Source organism: Anabrus simplex, chromosome 1, assembly GCF_040414725.1.
Source record: "Anabrus simplex isolate iqAnaSimp1 chromosome 1, ASM4041472v1, whole genome shotgun sequence".
In the NCBI taxonomy this organism is placed as follows: domain Eukaryota; kingdom Metazoa; phylum Arthropoda; class Insecta; order Orthoptera; family Tettigoniidae; genus Anabrus; species Anabrus simplex.
The window spans coordinates 360,356,364-360,369,127 of NC_090265.1; the positions used below are offsets into that span (position 1 = coordinate 360,356,364).

A 12,764-nucleotide genomic window follows, 5' to 3' on the forward strand; every position below is an offset into this window, starting at 1 on the left:
TTTCACGAGAGTTTAATCCTGATGTAAACAAACAGGCGGAGCACGTTGCCTTTGCACGTGGCATAGACGTAGTTGATTGGAGAAGCAACCGTCGCACTCACTCGACTGTATGCGAGAGTTTGGAAGAGTACGTAATCAAATTAAAATATGGTTGTCATATACACCGGTATATATATTTTTAATTATAAAATAGTGATTAAATAACGAAAAATGAAGGCACAAGGCGTGGTGTAATACAGGAAGTCTTCTCGTAGTGAGGAAAAGTCCCAAGCTGTACAGCGCGGAGATAAGGTGTTGCATCTTGCAGCAGCAGTCAGTGTCAGTATTCATAGTGAGAGAAATGGAACAAGAGATAGGACCATCGCGTGTAGTGAAGCACAAAAGAGCAAAATCGCTCAGAAGTGACCATAGGCAGAGCATTGTGATTGCGTTCAATAAACTAAGTGAATAGAATCCAGGTTTAGTCGTTTATTCAGAAGTTCAGATCTTCGCACTGTTATCGTATGTGATGCGCAGCCCTGTACGTCCCAACACGAGACGTTGACGGAGTGGAGGTCGGTACTACACGCTTAGCGAATCACAACTCTTTCTTTGACGGAGGCGTGGACATACCATGTTTACATCAGGATTAAACTCTCGTGAAAAGGCATATATCTATATAGATTAACCTGTTGAAATAGAGAGAGCAACTTCACCAGTTGAAAAAGAGAGGGCAAAACTTACACAAACTCGTGGTACGGTACAGGTCTGAGCTGTCAAGCGGGAAATGTGAAGCCAGAAATAAATATGTTCCCGACGTACACATACAGTACATGTAGGCACGGTCTGAATGAGATATACGTTCGATTTACGAGTGATCAGTTCTCTGTAGTCATAAGAATCTGTGTTTATTATTTCTAAAGTGAGATCAGACCCCGTTAAGTTCACGCTTTGTTATTGTGGAACAGAGGTTATTTTTGTGTGCGGTGCACTTGTATATTCGATTTTAAAGATGAGCAAAACTAGTTATACACAACGCTTCCGGAAGGATTGGTTAAATGAGCCTTTATTCAAAGACTGGTTGGCAGAAGTGCCTGGAAACAAAGAAAAGGCAAAATGTAGGTTCTGTAGGAGTGTGTTGCTGGCTAAACATAGTGATCTTGTGGCTCACAGTAAAACCAAGAAACATGTATCCTGGAGTAGCAGATATTCTTCCACTAGAAAATTGGATATATTACTCTCCAGTACGTCAGGTAAGCTAAAATGCATCATTTTAAATTTATGCTTGTTGTGAGAATGTATGATTTATTCCTTATAATATGTAAGTAACAGTGCCGAAGATGTAAATTGAATCGCATCTGACTACAATATACGATATTTCAAATAAGAAAACACTCACGTTTTAACAAGATCTTTCGAACGTCGCTGAAGCGAGAAAAATAAGAAATTCCATACCGTACTTACTCGATAGTTACCTCAACAGTTATTATTTATTTATTTAGCGTATGATGAATACAATATTATTTACAATATATACAACTACCATCTCAAGCTCGTAACTAAAGTTCCATGTCAAAATTTAATAGCCAGAGAAGAGCTTCGTTTGAGACACAGTTTAAGTCCTCAATAGAGCCTCTGTAACTACGTAAAGGACACTCAAATGCAAGGTGTTCCACTGTCTGTTCCCCTTGTCCGCAGTCACATTGCGGTGATGTCTTCCATCAACAGTAGATAAATAGGAGTGTTTACAACACCAAGCACAGAATAATATAAAGATGGTGACACGTATTAAACGAGGCCGCAGGACTAGTTACAGATAGAAGATTGTGGCGGTGGTTAGTAAATTCTCAGAGGCTTGCAGGCTGAACGTTGAAAGGCATAACAGTCTATAATGAAGGTGTATGTATTATAAACACTATAGCCACAAGGTTATCATACTCACTACGGGGTGGGGGCTAGCAACACGATATCTGAAGCCTCTTACTTGAAATATCAGTAACTACTGTATGTATCTCGGTTTTCTCCTGTAGCTATTTCTTCACACCTTGGTATTGCCTCTACTGTGTCGCATATGTGGATTTGGCCCTGTTTTACGGTTAATTGTCCTTGCTGACTCCGGTCATATTTGGAGGGTTGCATTTCTTTATTGCGTGTTTCTGTGGTGCTTGGCCAATTCGATCTCTTCATTCGTGAGTCGATCTATCCATCTCACTTTCAGCATCCTTCTGTAACACCACATTTCAAAAGCTTCTATTCTCTTTCTTTCTGAGCTAGTTATCGTCTATGTTTCATTTCCATACAATGCCACGCTCTTCAAAAACATCTTTTTAATTCCTATATCAATGTTCCTTGCTTTTGGTAATCTGCATTTCATGTCCTCCTTACTCTTGTTATCATCAGTTATTCTCCTACCCAAGTAACAATACTCATCTACTTCCTTTAAGACTTCATTTCCTAATCTGATATTTACTGCATCACCTGACTTCACTCGACTGCACTCCATTACTTTTTCCAATCAACATTATCGAATGCGTTTTCTAGATCTACGAATGTCATGTACGCGGGCTTGTCCTGGAAAGACAAGTTGAAGCTGAGTTGGGAGATCAGTTTGGCTTCAGAAGAAATGTAGGATCACGTGATGCAGTCCTGACTTTACGTCTGATCCTATTTTCATCTTGTACTCGTTTTCCAAGACTGTGTTCGTACCATTCAGCAATTTCTCCAGATCTTCTGCAGACTCAGATAAAATGACAATATCATCGGAACATCTGAATTTAGTTTTCCTCTCCTTGGATTGTGATTCCCTTTCCAAATTCCTCTTCGATTTCCTTTAGCGCCTTTTCTGTATACACATTGAAAAGGAGAAAGGACAAACAACAGTCTTGCCTCACTCCTTTCTGGATTACTGCTGCTTTTTCCTAGCCCTCGGTTCTTATCATTGCAGGCTGATTTTTGTACAGATTGTAAATAATCTTTATTTTTCGGTATCTGATCCCGATCATATCCAGTATCTCAAACAACTTGGTCCAATCAACATTATCGAATGCGTTTTCTAGATCTACGAATGTCATGTACGCGGGCTTGTCCTGGAAAGACAAGTTGAAGCTGAGTTGGGAAATCAGTTTGGCTTTAGAAGAAATGTAGGATCACGTGATGCAGTCCTGACTTTACGTCTGATCATAGAAAGGATAAGTGGTAAATCGAAGTATCAAATTAATATTTTTAAAAGTACGGACAGATGTACAAAGCGTTTAAAACGTTGCTGGTATGATCTCCATAGCAACTCTCCATAGTTATTTATCGGCTCTTGGAATTCACCCTTCAGACCGCCACTGATATTTATTTTATCTGTCACTGTATCGGAAATAAGGCGTAGAATAAAAAAACAATATGTGTATGCAACATTTTAATAATGATTACTATTCTAAATCTAGAAACTTATACGTAATTCTGTCGTGAGCAATTTCCCTGTAAAACCAACCGTGAGAAATGAGTTTTATGTCCCCTCTGAAGCTCTCCTTATGCTGTATTGTTTTGGACAACTTATAGCTTATGGTCCCACTCGTCCTTTTGAAAACGAAAATTCATACATCTGTAACAGCAGACGGGCAGACGAAAACTGATCCCGTCATAGGCTATTATTTGTTGTCTGTTATAAAAACCAGTAATCTGGTTTAATATTCGAAAGTACAGACGGGAAGACGATTGTGTATATACCGAGCGAGTTGTATACGCGGTCTGGGTCACGTTGTCAGCTTGCATTTGGGAGGTGGTGGGTTCGAAACCAATGTCGACAGCCCTGAAGATGGTTCCCGTGGTTTCCCATTTTCACATCAGACAAATGCTAGTACTGCTCCTTAATTAGGGCCACGATCGATTCCTTCCCAGTCCTAGTCCTTTCCTATTCCATCGTCGCCGTAAGACATGTGCACGTCGGTGCGACGTAAAGCAAACTACAGTGCTCAAATATATGCCGTAAAATGGGAACAATCAAGATCTCACAAGTTGGGTATAAAAGTGGGTGGGTGATGTGTCGAAGCCACGGCCGCAGGACATTTGGTCGTTTAAAAGAAGTGAATGTGTAAAGTTTAGGTTTAAGGAGGTTTTATTTTAGCTAAGCTCTTGCTAATGTAGTAAAACCATACCAGTTCCAATTTCCAGCGACTTAATTACACCTTGGTGTGTGTTTTTGGGCTTTACGGCTCATGGTGCTCGGTCGCCTCGACTTACGTTGCCCATAGGCTCTCTTTGGCTCAGCTTGACAACCTTTTGGGCTTTCTCGATTCCTTTTGACTTCTCCTTTATTCTTGTTTCCGTTTGTGCTAGGGCTGGACCACCTTCATGCTACGATATTGAGACGTTTCGGAAATTTCACAAATTTCTCAACTATTTCTGAATTGTTCACGCACCTGTTCAAGTTCTCACTATTATTACAAATATCGTTATATCTCGCGTAGGCGAAACGATTGACACATCTCTGTACATACTAACACCTCGCCGTCCTGAGTTGTAGGCCTACTAATTTTACCTCACGCACCAATCTCCGGTCTCACCACAAAATGGCGGTTGCGTGCTGCGCTTACTGTTGTGCCATCTGACCTTAAAGGTATTTGGGTAGACTCTTTGGACCCTCCACTGCTCAACTCAGTTATTATATTTGTGTTAGTTTTCATAGTTTTGAAATTATTCAAAGAAGTCTGGTGTACAAGATTTTGGGAGAAACGGATTTTTATCAAGGGACCCAGTACTGGAACGAAACGATAGACTTATTCTATGTGAAAATTGTATCTTAAGGATATTCGGTAGGGTGTAGATGAAAAGCCTTAAAAATCTGACTGACTCATGGAAGCGCTACATGCTCTAGGAAACGACGGTCATAAGCGTTAAACATCTGTGAGGACAGTCTGCGGAAACCTGACTGTTTGAACATCAACTCGGATGAACGGCGTTATGTATTCATTCATTTATTCAATTATTTGTGTAATTATCTTTTTCTAAAGGTGAAGCATCCAGGCTCAGTTTCGGTCTTCGCTGAAAGTTTAAAGCTGGATACCTTTCCTGTAGCTGCGCACTGATCCTATTGAACATCACACCAGAAAACGCTGGGTTTTAAGCCTAAGATAGTCTGGTTTGGAGTAGAGTGGCTAGACCTTCGCATCAACTCCTTCCTTCCGTTGCATGTGTTTAATGAATGAGTTACTTCCTCTTTTATTGGCCTCCGGAGATACATAAAGGCGACCTGCGCGTCTGAGGGTGGGGTCCTACTTATCATGAATTCTAATGCTGAAGACGGCGAACACACACAGCCCAATGAAGATTAAAATTCCCGATCCGTTCGGGAATTGAACCCGTGACCCCTTGGAGCAAAGGCAGCATGTTAACCATTCAGACACGGAGCCGGACACTTACCTCTTAGTAATATGCGTTTGGAAATTCATTACTTACAGTAGTGTGCAAATTAATTGGGACAAGCTCATATTTTACAAAGAATTGAAGTTGGTTAGCTGTAACCGATTTTATCTGCCCAACTGTTGTACTTTTGGTGGACTATTGTTGCCTTGACCATGAACAACAGTTAATTGTTGGTCCCCTCAAATTCAGTTGAGTGCTTGTATGTATAGCAACAGTGTGTGTTATTTATGTATTCTCGAGAGGAAAACTTTGTGTTCCTCTTTACAGATGAACGTTTTCTCGACCGCGCGTGAACCACTGTCGCCAGCTGCAGCCGATCCCGTCCACTGACCACAGCCCGACTGCAGCGCTTTCCTTTTTACACGGGCGATATTTCAGCCACATCGTGTCGACGGTGACAAGTTCTGGCTGACATTTATCACGATAGAGCCTTTCGATACGGACACGTTTATTACCGAAATTCAAGCTCAACCCGCTGAATGGGGTGTCGTGCCAGATGCGACCATACCGCAAACGACCGCATAATCTATAACCGTACCGAATGCGACCGGTGTTAACAACCCAGTTTTCATTTTAATAAGCTATGTCGTCATCCAAGATAAGGTAAGCTAAATCATAACCAGAAAAGGTTAGAAAATAGGCGAAAACTTTACAGCACTGCTTACCGGGTTGGGAATGAAATTGTTCTTTGCTCTGTTCAAACAACGAACAAATATAACCGCAAACCGTGCACGTTTAATTAATGTGTACTGAATTAGTTGTCGGGAAATACAGCCAATATAATCCTCCACGGAGAACAGTTCTAACGATTCCGTGAAAAGTGTATAGATACTAAATAATGAGTACATTTCTATGAAAAATGAAAACCTGTTTTCCGGCCAGTGACCGGGTCAGGGATGGAATGAATGAAGCCTCGTCTTGCGGCGAGGATAGGAAGTGTGCCGGCTGCCAAAGCCTGTCGCACTCCTCTGGGGCAATGGTTTATGACTGACAGATGAAATGAAATGATAGTGAAAGATGACAGGGAAAACCGGAGTACCAGGAGAAAAATATGTCCCGCCTCCGCTCTGTCTAGCACAAATCTCACATGGAGGGACCGGGACTTGAACCACGGAACCCAGCGGTGAGAGGTCGACGCGCTGCCGCCTGAGCCACAGAGGCTTTTTACATTATTCTATGACGAAAGTTTAAACGAAACATGCATACATTACATCGCACACAAAAGTAATATCTAAAACCAACTCAAGAACAAGTTGAAAACTAAATCAGTGTAAAGTATAATTTGGAATGCCATAAAAAGAGATATTCCTTCCGCGGAGAAAACATAGATGGGTCACAAATAATGCAAAATATATTTTAAGGTCAAAACCTAAAAATGTGGTTGGGGGGAATGCACAATCTGGTAATTATGAGTACTAGAATAATGTAAGTTCAGTTATATTCTAACGAAGATTGTATTTGTTTTCAGTTAACTTATACAGAGTGTTAGGTGTATACGTGCAGATATTTCTTGCAGCAATAGAGAACGATGTGACGAACCATTATATATCAAACTTTTAGTAATCAGCGGAAGTTATTTTCGAAAGCAAAGGGATACGATGTTTTTAGAATAGGTAGTATGCCTTGTTCTGAGAATGAATAGCTTTCCGTTGATAACAGGCAAGTCACGCGCCACCCGTGCCAAACCGGTTTCTGTTTATGTTTCGGAGCAAATGTACTACTGTAACGAGATGTTACGTAATATACTTGCTAAACTGGTTTTATGTTTACGAGCAACTGAACTACGATAACAGCTGAAGGCTGCTACCGGTGTACGTACCTACATTTCGTGTTTCTTGCCGGGCTGTATGGCTCAGACGGTTGAGGTGCTGGCCTTTTTACTCCAACCTCGCAGGTTCGAACCTGGCCCAGTCCGGTGGTATTTGAATGTGCTCAAATACGTCACACTCGTGCCGGTAGATTTAGTGACACGTAAATAGAACCCCTGCGGGACCTCATCGTCTTCGAAAACCGTAAACGTAACGCAAATACCATTATCATTATTATTATTATTATGATTAGTATTATTATTATTATTATTTGTGACTACTCGCCAATAATGTCTGCCCAGAAAATACTTCTCATCGTTTATAACTATGGATCTCGACAGTTGTATAATGTCCTAAATATGATGATTTTCAAAACTGGCTTTACGTCGCACCGACACAGATAGGTCTTATAGTGACGATGGGACAGAAAAGGTGTAGAAGTGAGAAGGAAGCGTTCGTGGCCTTAATAAAGGTTCAGCTCCAGCATTTTCCTGATGTGAAAATGGGACACCACGGAGAACCATCTTCAGGGCTGTCGACAGTGTAGTTCGAACCCAGTATCTCCCCTATGAAAGTTCACAATTTCGCGCCCCTAACCGCACGACCAACGTATTCCAAGCTCTAATGCCGGGCTGAGTACCTCGGACGATAGTTCGCTGGTATTCTGATCCCATCTTGGCAGGTTCGATGGAGACTCAATTCGGGGGTATTTGAAGGTGGTGAAATACGCCAGTTTCGTGTCTGTAGATTTACTTGTATTTAAAAAAGTCCTGCAATACAACATTCCGGCGCCTCGGCGTCTCCAAAATCCGTCAAAGTAATTATTAGGACGTAAAAAATTACATTATTATTTAGTGTTTACAAACGAAAAGCATATGTGTAATGGTAAAATAAAGTATAACGTACTGCTTCCTTTAAAGTGCTTAATAAATTTATCAAAATAAAAGTGGCCAGTCTGAGTTGCTCAGACGGTTAAAGCACTGGTTTCTTGGTTCCAACTTAGCAGGCTCGATCTTGGTTCAATCCGGTGGTATTCGAAGGTGCTCAAATACGTCAGCCTGGTGTCGGTAGATTTACTGGCACGTAAAGAGAACTCATGTGGGACTAAATTACAGCGCCTCCAGAAACAGTACGAGTAGTTAGTGGGACGTAAAGCAAATAACATTACCGGTATTATTATTATTATTATTATTATTATTATTATTATTATTCAGTCTTATTATTATCGCTACTACTCATATTGAACTACTTCTTATTACTCTTTTCCTCGTCTGATTATTATTATTATTATTATTATTATTATTCACCTGTTCATATTTTCGTCTTATTCCTCTTTTTACTTTTTACTTTTTTCGTTTCTCATGTGTCACAATTACATCTTACGTTACGTTCTGTTACATGTTTATGTTTGACCTTGTGATACATCACCTTTAATCTGCTCTGTAGCCTTTAAGAGTGTAGCATGGTCAATGACCTCAGTGCTTGTTTTGTTCACATAACTGGACTAAGAACTCGTCTCAATCGGCCCAGCAAGTTCAAGGCCAACCACTTTTCTCTGTTTGTTTGTTTGTTTATTTACCAATGTATGTATGTATGTCAACATTGTACTATGTCAACATTGTACTATGTCAACATCATACCATGAAAATTTACTCAATAAACGGGGTGTTTGGGGGGACCTCTGCCCTGGGTGGGGTGCTCTGCGGACCTCCTCTGGGGTCCATGTTGTTGCTGCGGTTATCTCTCTGCGCGGTCAGGTATTTACTAACAGGGCCGATGACCTCGATGTTAGGCCCCTTTAAACAACAAGCATATTTACTAACGTATTCAATTCAATTTATTGTATGTACAAGACATACGTCCAACTTGAATTATTTCATCCTCACAACTCTACTTCCTTACTACATGGCCCAAGAGCTACACGCATAGCTGAAGGCCCACCCACTCCTCCACGAGGTCTGGGAATGAAATAACTAATTTGATTGAATTTTTTCCTATTTCAGTAGTGATGAATATAACACAAGCATTTTATTGAAGTTTTATACGTGTTAATAATGATGATGTGATGATGATGATGATGATGATGATGATGATTGCTGTTTTAAGGTCATCGGCCCTTAAAAGCGCGTGCCTTTTGTTTTAACTCGTAGTGAATAAGAAACAAAATATAAATTGCTCGAACACACGTAAAAAACCAAAACCACATGCAGGGTAGAATTGAGGAACTGCCAAAATGCGTTCAAGGTCAATGTCTAGAGTTTTAACAAGCACGTCTTCCCTGTGCTGTGTTCAGCTTTCGGCACGTACAAGTCACTCGCGCACTGAAACTCTCGATTTATAATTTTTGTTACCGGTACTTCAATTTCACTGCTTGGATTTATGAGAATATCGAACTATCGGGACTCAAAATACTACATCGATACTGTACTGTACTCCCAAGCCATTACGGTGCAGAAATGGCGTAACATCTGACATACCAAAGCGAAACTCGTAGCAATTGTTCACAGTGACCACCCTGGGCTTCTCTGCAGGCTTCACTTCTCCGAATGCAGTTGCGACGCATTCGAGACAAGGAACCTGTGTTGTTCAGAATATCCTCTGGTGCCGGAAGAATATGTTTACGGAGGTCATCCGAAGTGGTTACTTCAGTTCAGTATACTTTGTGTTTCATGTCCCGCCAGACATAACAATCCACTGGAATAAGGGCTGGCCAATTGATAGTTCCACATCGTCCTGTCTACCGTTGAGGAAATGTCTGCACCATCGTGTAAAATCCACGTGGTTCGGCGTAGTCGAAGCGACACATCCTCTGAAAGCTCCAGTAACGTACTGCCTCTACAGGAGCAAGATAACATTAATAACAAGATGTAACCGACCTCCAACTACACCCATCCAGATGTTAATTAGAACCGGTGCTGGAAATCGCCTTGTCCTATTGAATGGAGATGTTCCACAGCTCATGAGTGAGGTATAGTGGGTTCGAACCCCTCTGTTGGCAGCCCTAAAGATGGTTTTCCGTGGTTTGCCATGTTCACACCAGGCAAATGCTGGGGCTGTAACGTCATGAAGGCCACGGCCGCTTCCTTCCCTCTTCCTTGTCTATCCCTTCCAATCTCCCCATTCCCCCGCAAGGTCCCTGTTCAGCATAGAAGGTGAGGCCGCCTGGGCGAGGTACTGGTCATTCTCCCCAGTTGTATCCCCCGAGCCAATGTCTCACGCTCCCGGTCACTGCCCTTGAGGCGGTAGAGGTGGGATCCCTCGCTGTGTCCGAGGGTAAACCTACCCTGGAGGGTAAACAGATTAGGAAAAAGAAGAATAAGCCTTCTATTAGAAATGCCCGGCGGCAATTCCACAGTAGACCGAGCTCGATAGCTGCAGTCGCTTAAGTGCGGCCAGTATCCAGTATCGGGAGATAGCAGGTTCGAACCCCACTGTCGGCGGCCCTGAAGATGGTTTTCCGTGGTTTCCCATTTTCACACCAGTCACATGCTGGGGCTGTACCTTAATTAAGGCCACGGCCGCTTCCTTCCCACTCCTAGCCCTTTCCTGTCCCATCGTCGCCATAAGAGCTATCTGTGTCGGTGCGACGTAAACCAACTAGCAAAAAAAAATCAACAGTAGCTATTTTTCCTTCGAGCAATGTTCACGCATGGTTGCAACTACGGTTTTTGAAATCTGTCTCATTAATAACAATATGACTGAATACTTACAGCCTTTTCTTTCAGTGTCCACCGTCATTTCATTGACCTGAAAAGTTTATGAATAAGCATATACAACTCGCATTGTCTATTGTCAGAAATTCATCGTAGTTTGTCGCAATAACAGCACCGAAATGTTGCGCTCATTTTTCATTTACTTATTAATTATTTCCTTTCATTTTGTCAGCTTGGATCACTGAGTAATGCCATTGACGTCTTATAAATCACACACACCTACACAATACTTGATTCGCATGTATGTGCTGGTACGTATCTTCGAGGTCACTGTAAGGATTCTGTGTACATTTCACACAGAGTACCCTAGACCGGTTTTCAAGTACAGCAAGTGGCTGGCACGTGAGTCATCCTCTCCTACTTGCCAAGCCTTTAGGGGAAGTGCACAACAACATGTGTTGGCCTGCGATAAGAAACAGGTTCAACAAGCCCTATATTTTGCTACTGTACTTCCACTACGCGTGGACAGAATGACGTAACCGGCATACCCTGCTACGGCCGTTCAAAACACATTAGGTCCTGAAATATTTGGCTCAGTTAAGGGCAAACTAATAGGACAAGGTAAAAAGTACATAGCATATATTGTGATATGTCTTTTTCTTTGCCGACTAGCTTAATATCTGCACGTATACCCCTACCCTGTATACAGGCTGTTAGGGGTATACGTGCAGATATTAAGCTAGTCGGCAAAGAAAAATACATCTCACAATATATGCTATGTACTTTTTACCTTGTCCTATTAGTTTGCCCATAACTGAGCCAAATATTTCAGGACCTAATGTGTTTTGAACGGCCGTAGCAGGATATGCCGGTTACGTCATTCTGTCCACGCGTAGTGGAAGTACAGTAGCAGAGTATAGGGCTTGTTGAACCTGTTTCTTATCGCAGGCCAACACATGTTCTTGTGCGCTTCCCCTAAAGGCTTGGCAAGTAGGATAGGATGACTCACGTGCCAGGCCACTTGCTGTACTCGAAAACCGGTCTACTCTGTATGAAATGTACACAGAATCCTTACAGTGACCTCGAAGATCCGTACCAGCACATACATGCGAATCAGGTATTGTGTAGTTGTGTGTGATCTATAATACGTCAATGGCATTACTCAGTGATCCAAGCTGACAACATGAAAGGAAATAGTTAATAAATGAAAATGAGCGCAACATTTCTGTGCTGTTATTGCGACAGTCTACGATGAATTTCTGAAATAGACAATGCGAGTTGTCTATGCTTATTCATAAACGTTTCAGGTCAATGAAAGGACGGTGGACACTGAAAGAAAAGGCTATAAGTATTCAGTCATATTGTTATTAATGAGACAGATTTCAAAAACCGTAGTTGCACCATGCGTAAACATTGCTCGAAGGAAAAAGAGCTACTGTGGAATTGCCGCCGGGCATTTCTAATAGAAGGCTTATTCTTCTTTTTCCTAATCTGTTTACCCTCCAGGGTTGGTTTTACCTCGGACTCAGCGAGGGATCCCATCTCTACCGCCTCAAGGACAGTGTCCTGGAGCGTGAGACATTGGGTCGGGGATACAACTGGGGAGAATGACCAGTACCTCGCCCAGGCGGCCTCACCTGCTATGCTGAACAGGGGCCTTGGGGGGGATGGGGAGATTGGCAGGGATAGACAAGGAAGAGGGAAGGAAGCGGCCGTGGCCTTAAGTAGTGCCATCGCGACATTTGCCTGGCGAAGTGGGAAACTACAGGAAACCACTTTCAGGATGGCTGAGGTAGGAATCGAACCGCCTCTATTCATTTGACCTCCCAAGTCTTACTGGACCCCGTTCCAGGCCTCGTACCACTTTTCAAATTTCGTGGCAGAGCTGGTAATGGAACACGGGCCTCCGGGG

General features: G+C 42.2%; 1 protein-coding gene across 1 annotated transcript in view; it reads left to right on the forward strand.

Moving 5' to 3' along the window:
• The window catches only part of LOC136856797 (protein bric-a-brac 2), a 673,104-nt gene that overhangs the window by 20,225 nt on the left and 640,115 nt on the right, over positions 1 to 12,764 (forward strand). The window contains exon 2 of the mRNA XM_068224964.1: positions 1,153 to 1,232. The gene's annotated coding sequence lies outside the window, so the exon portion shown is untranslated. The remainder of the gene's footprint in view (positions 1 to 1,152; positions 1,233 to 12,764) is intronic.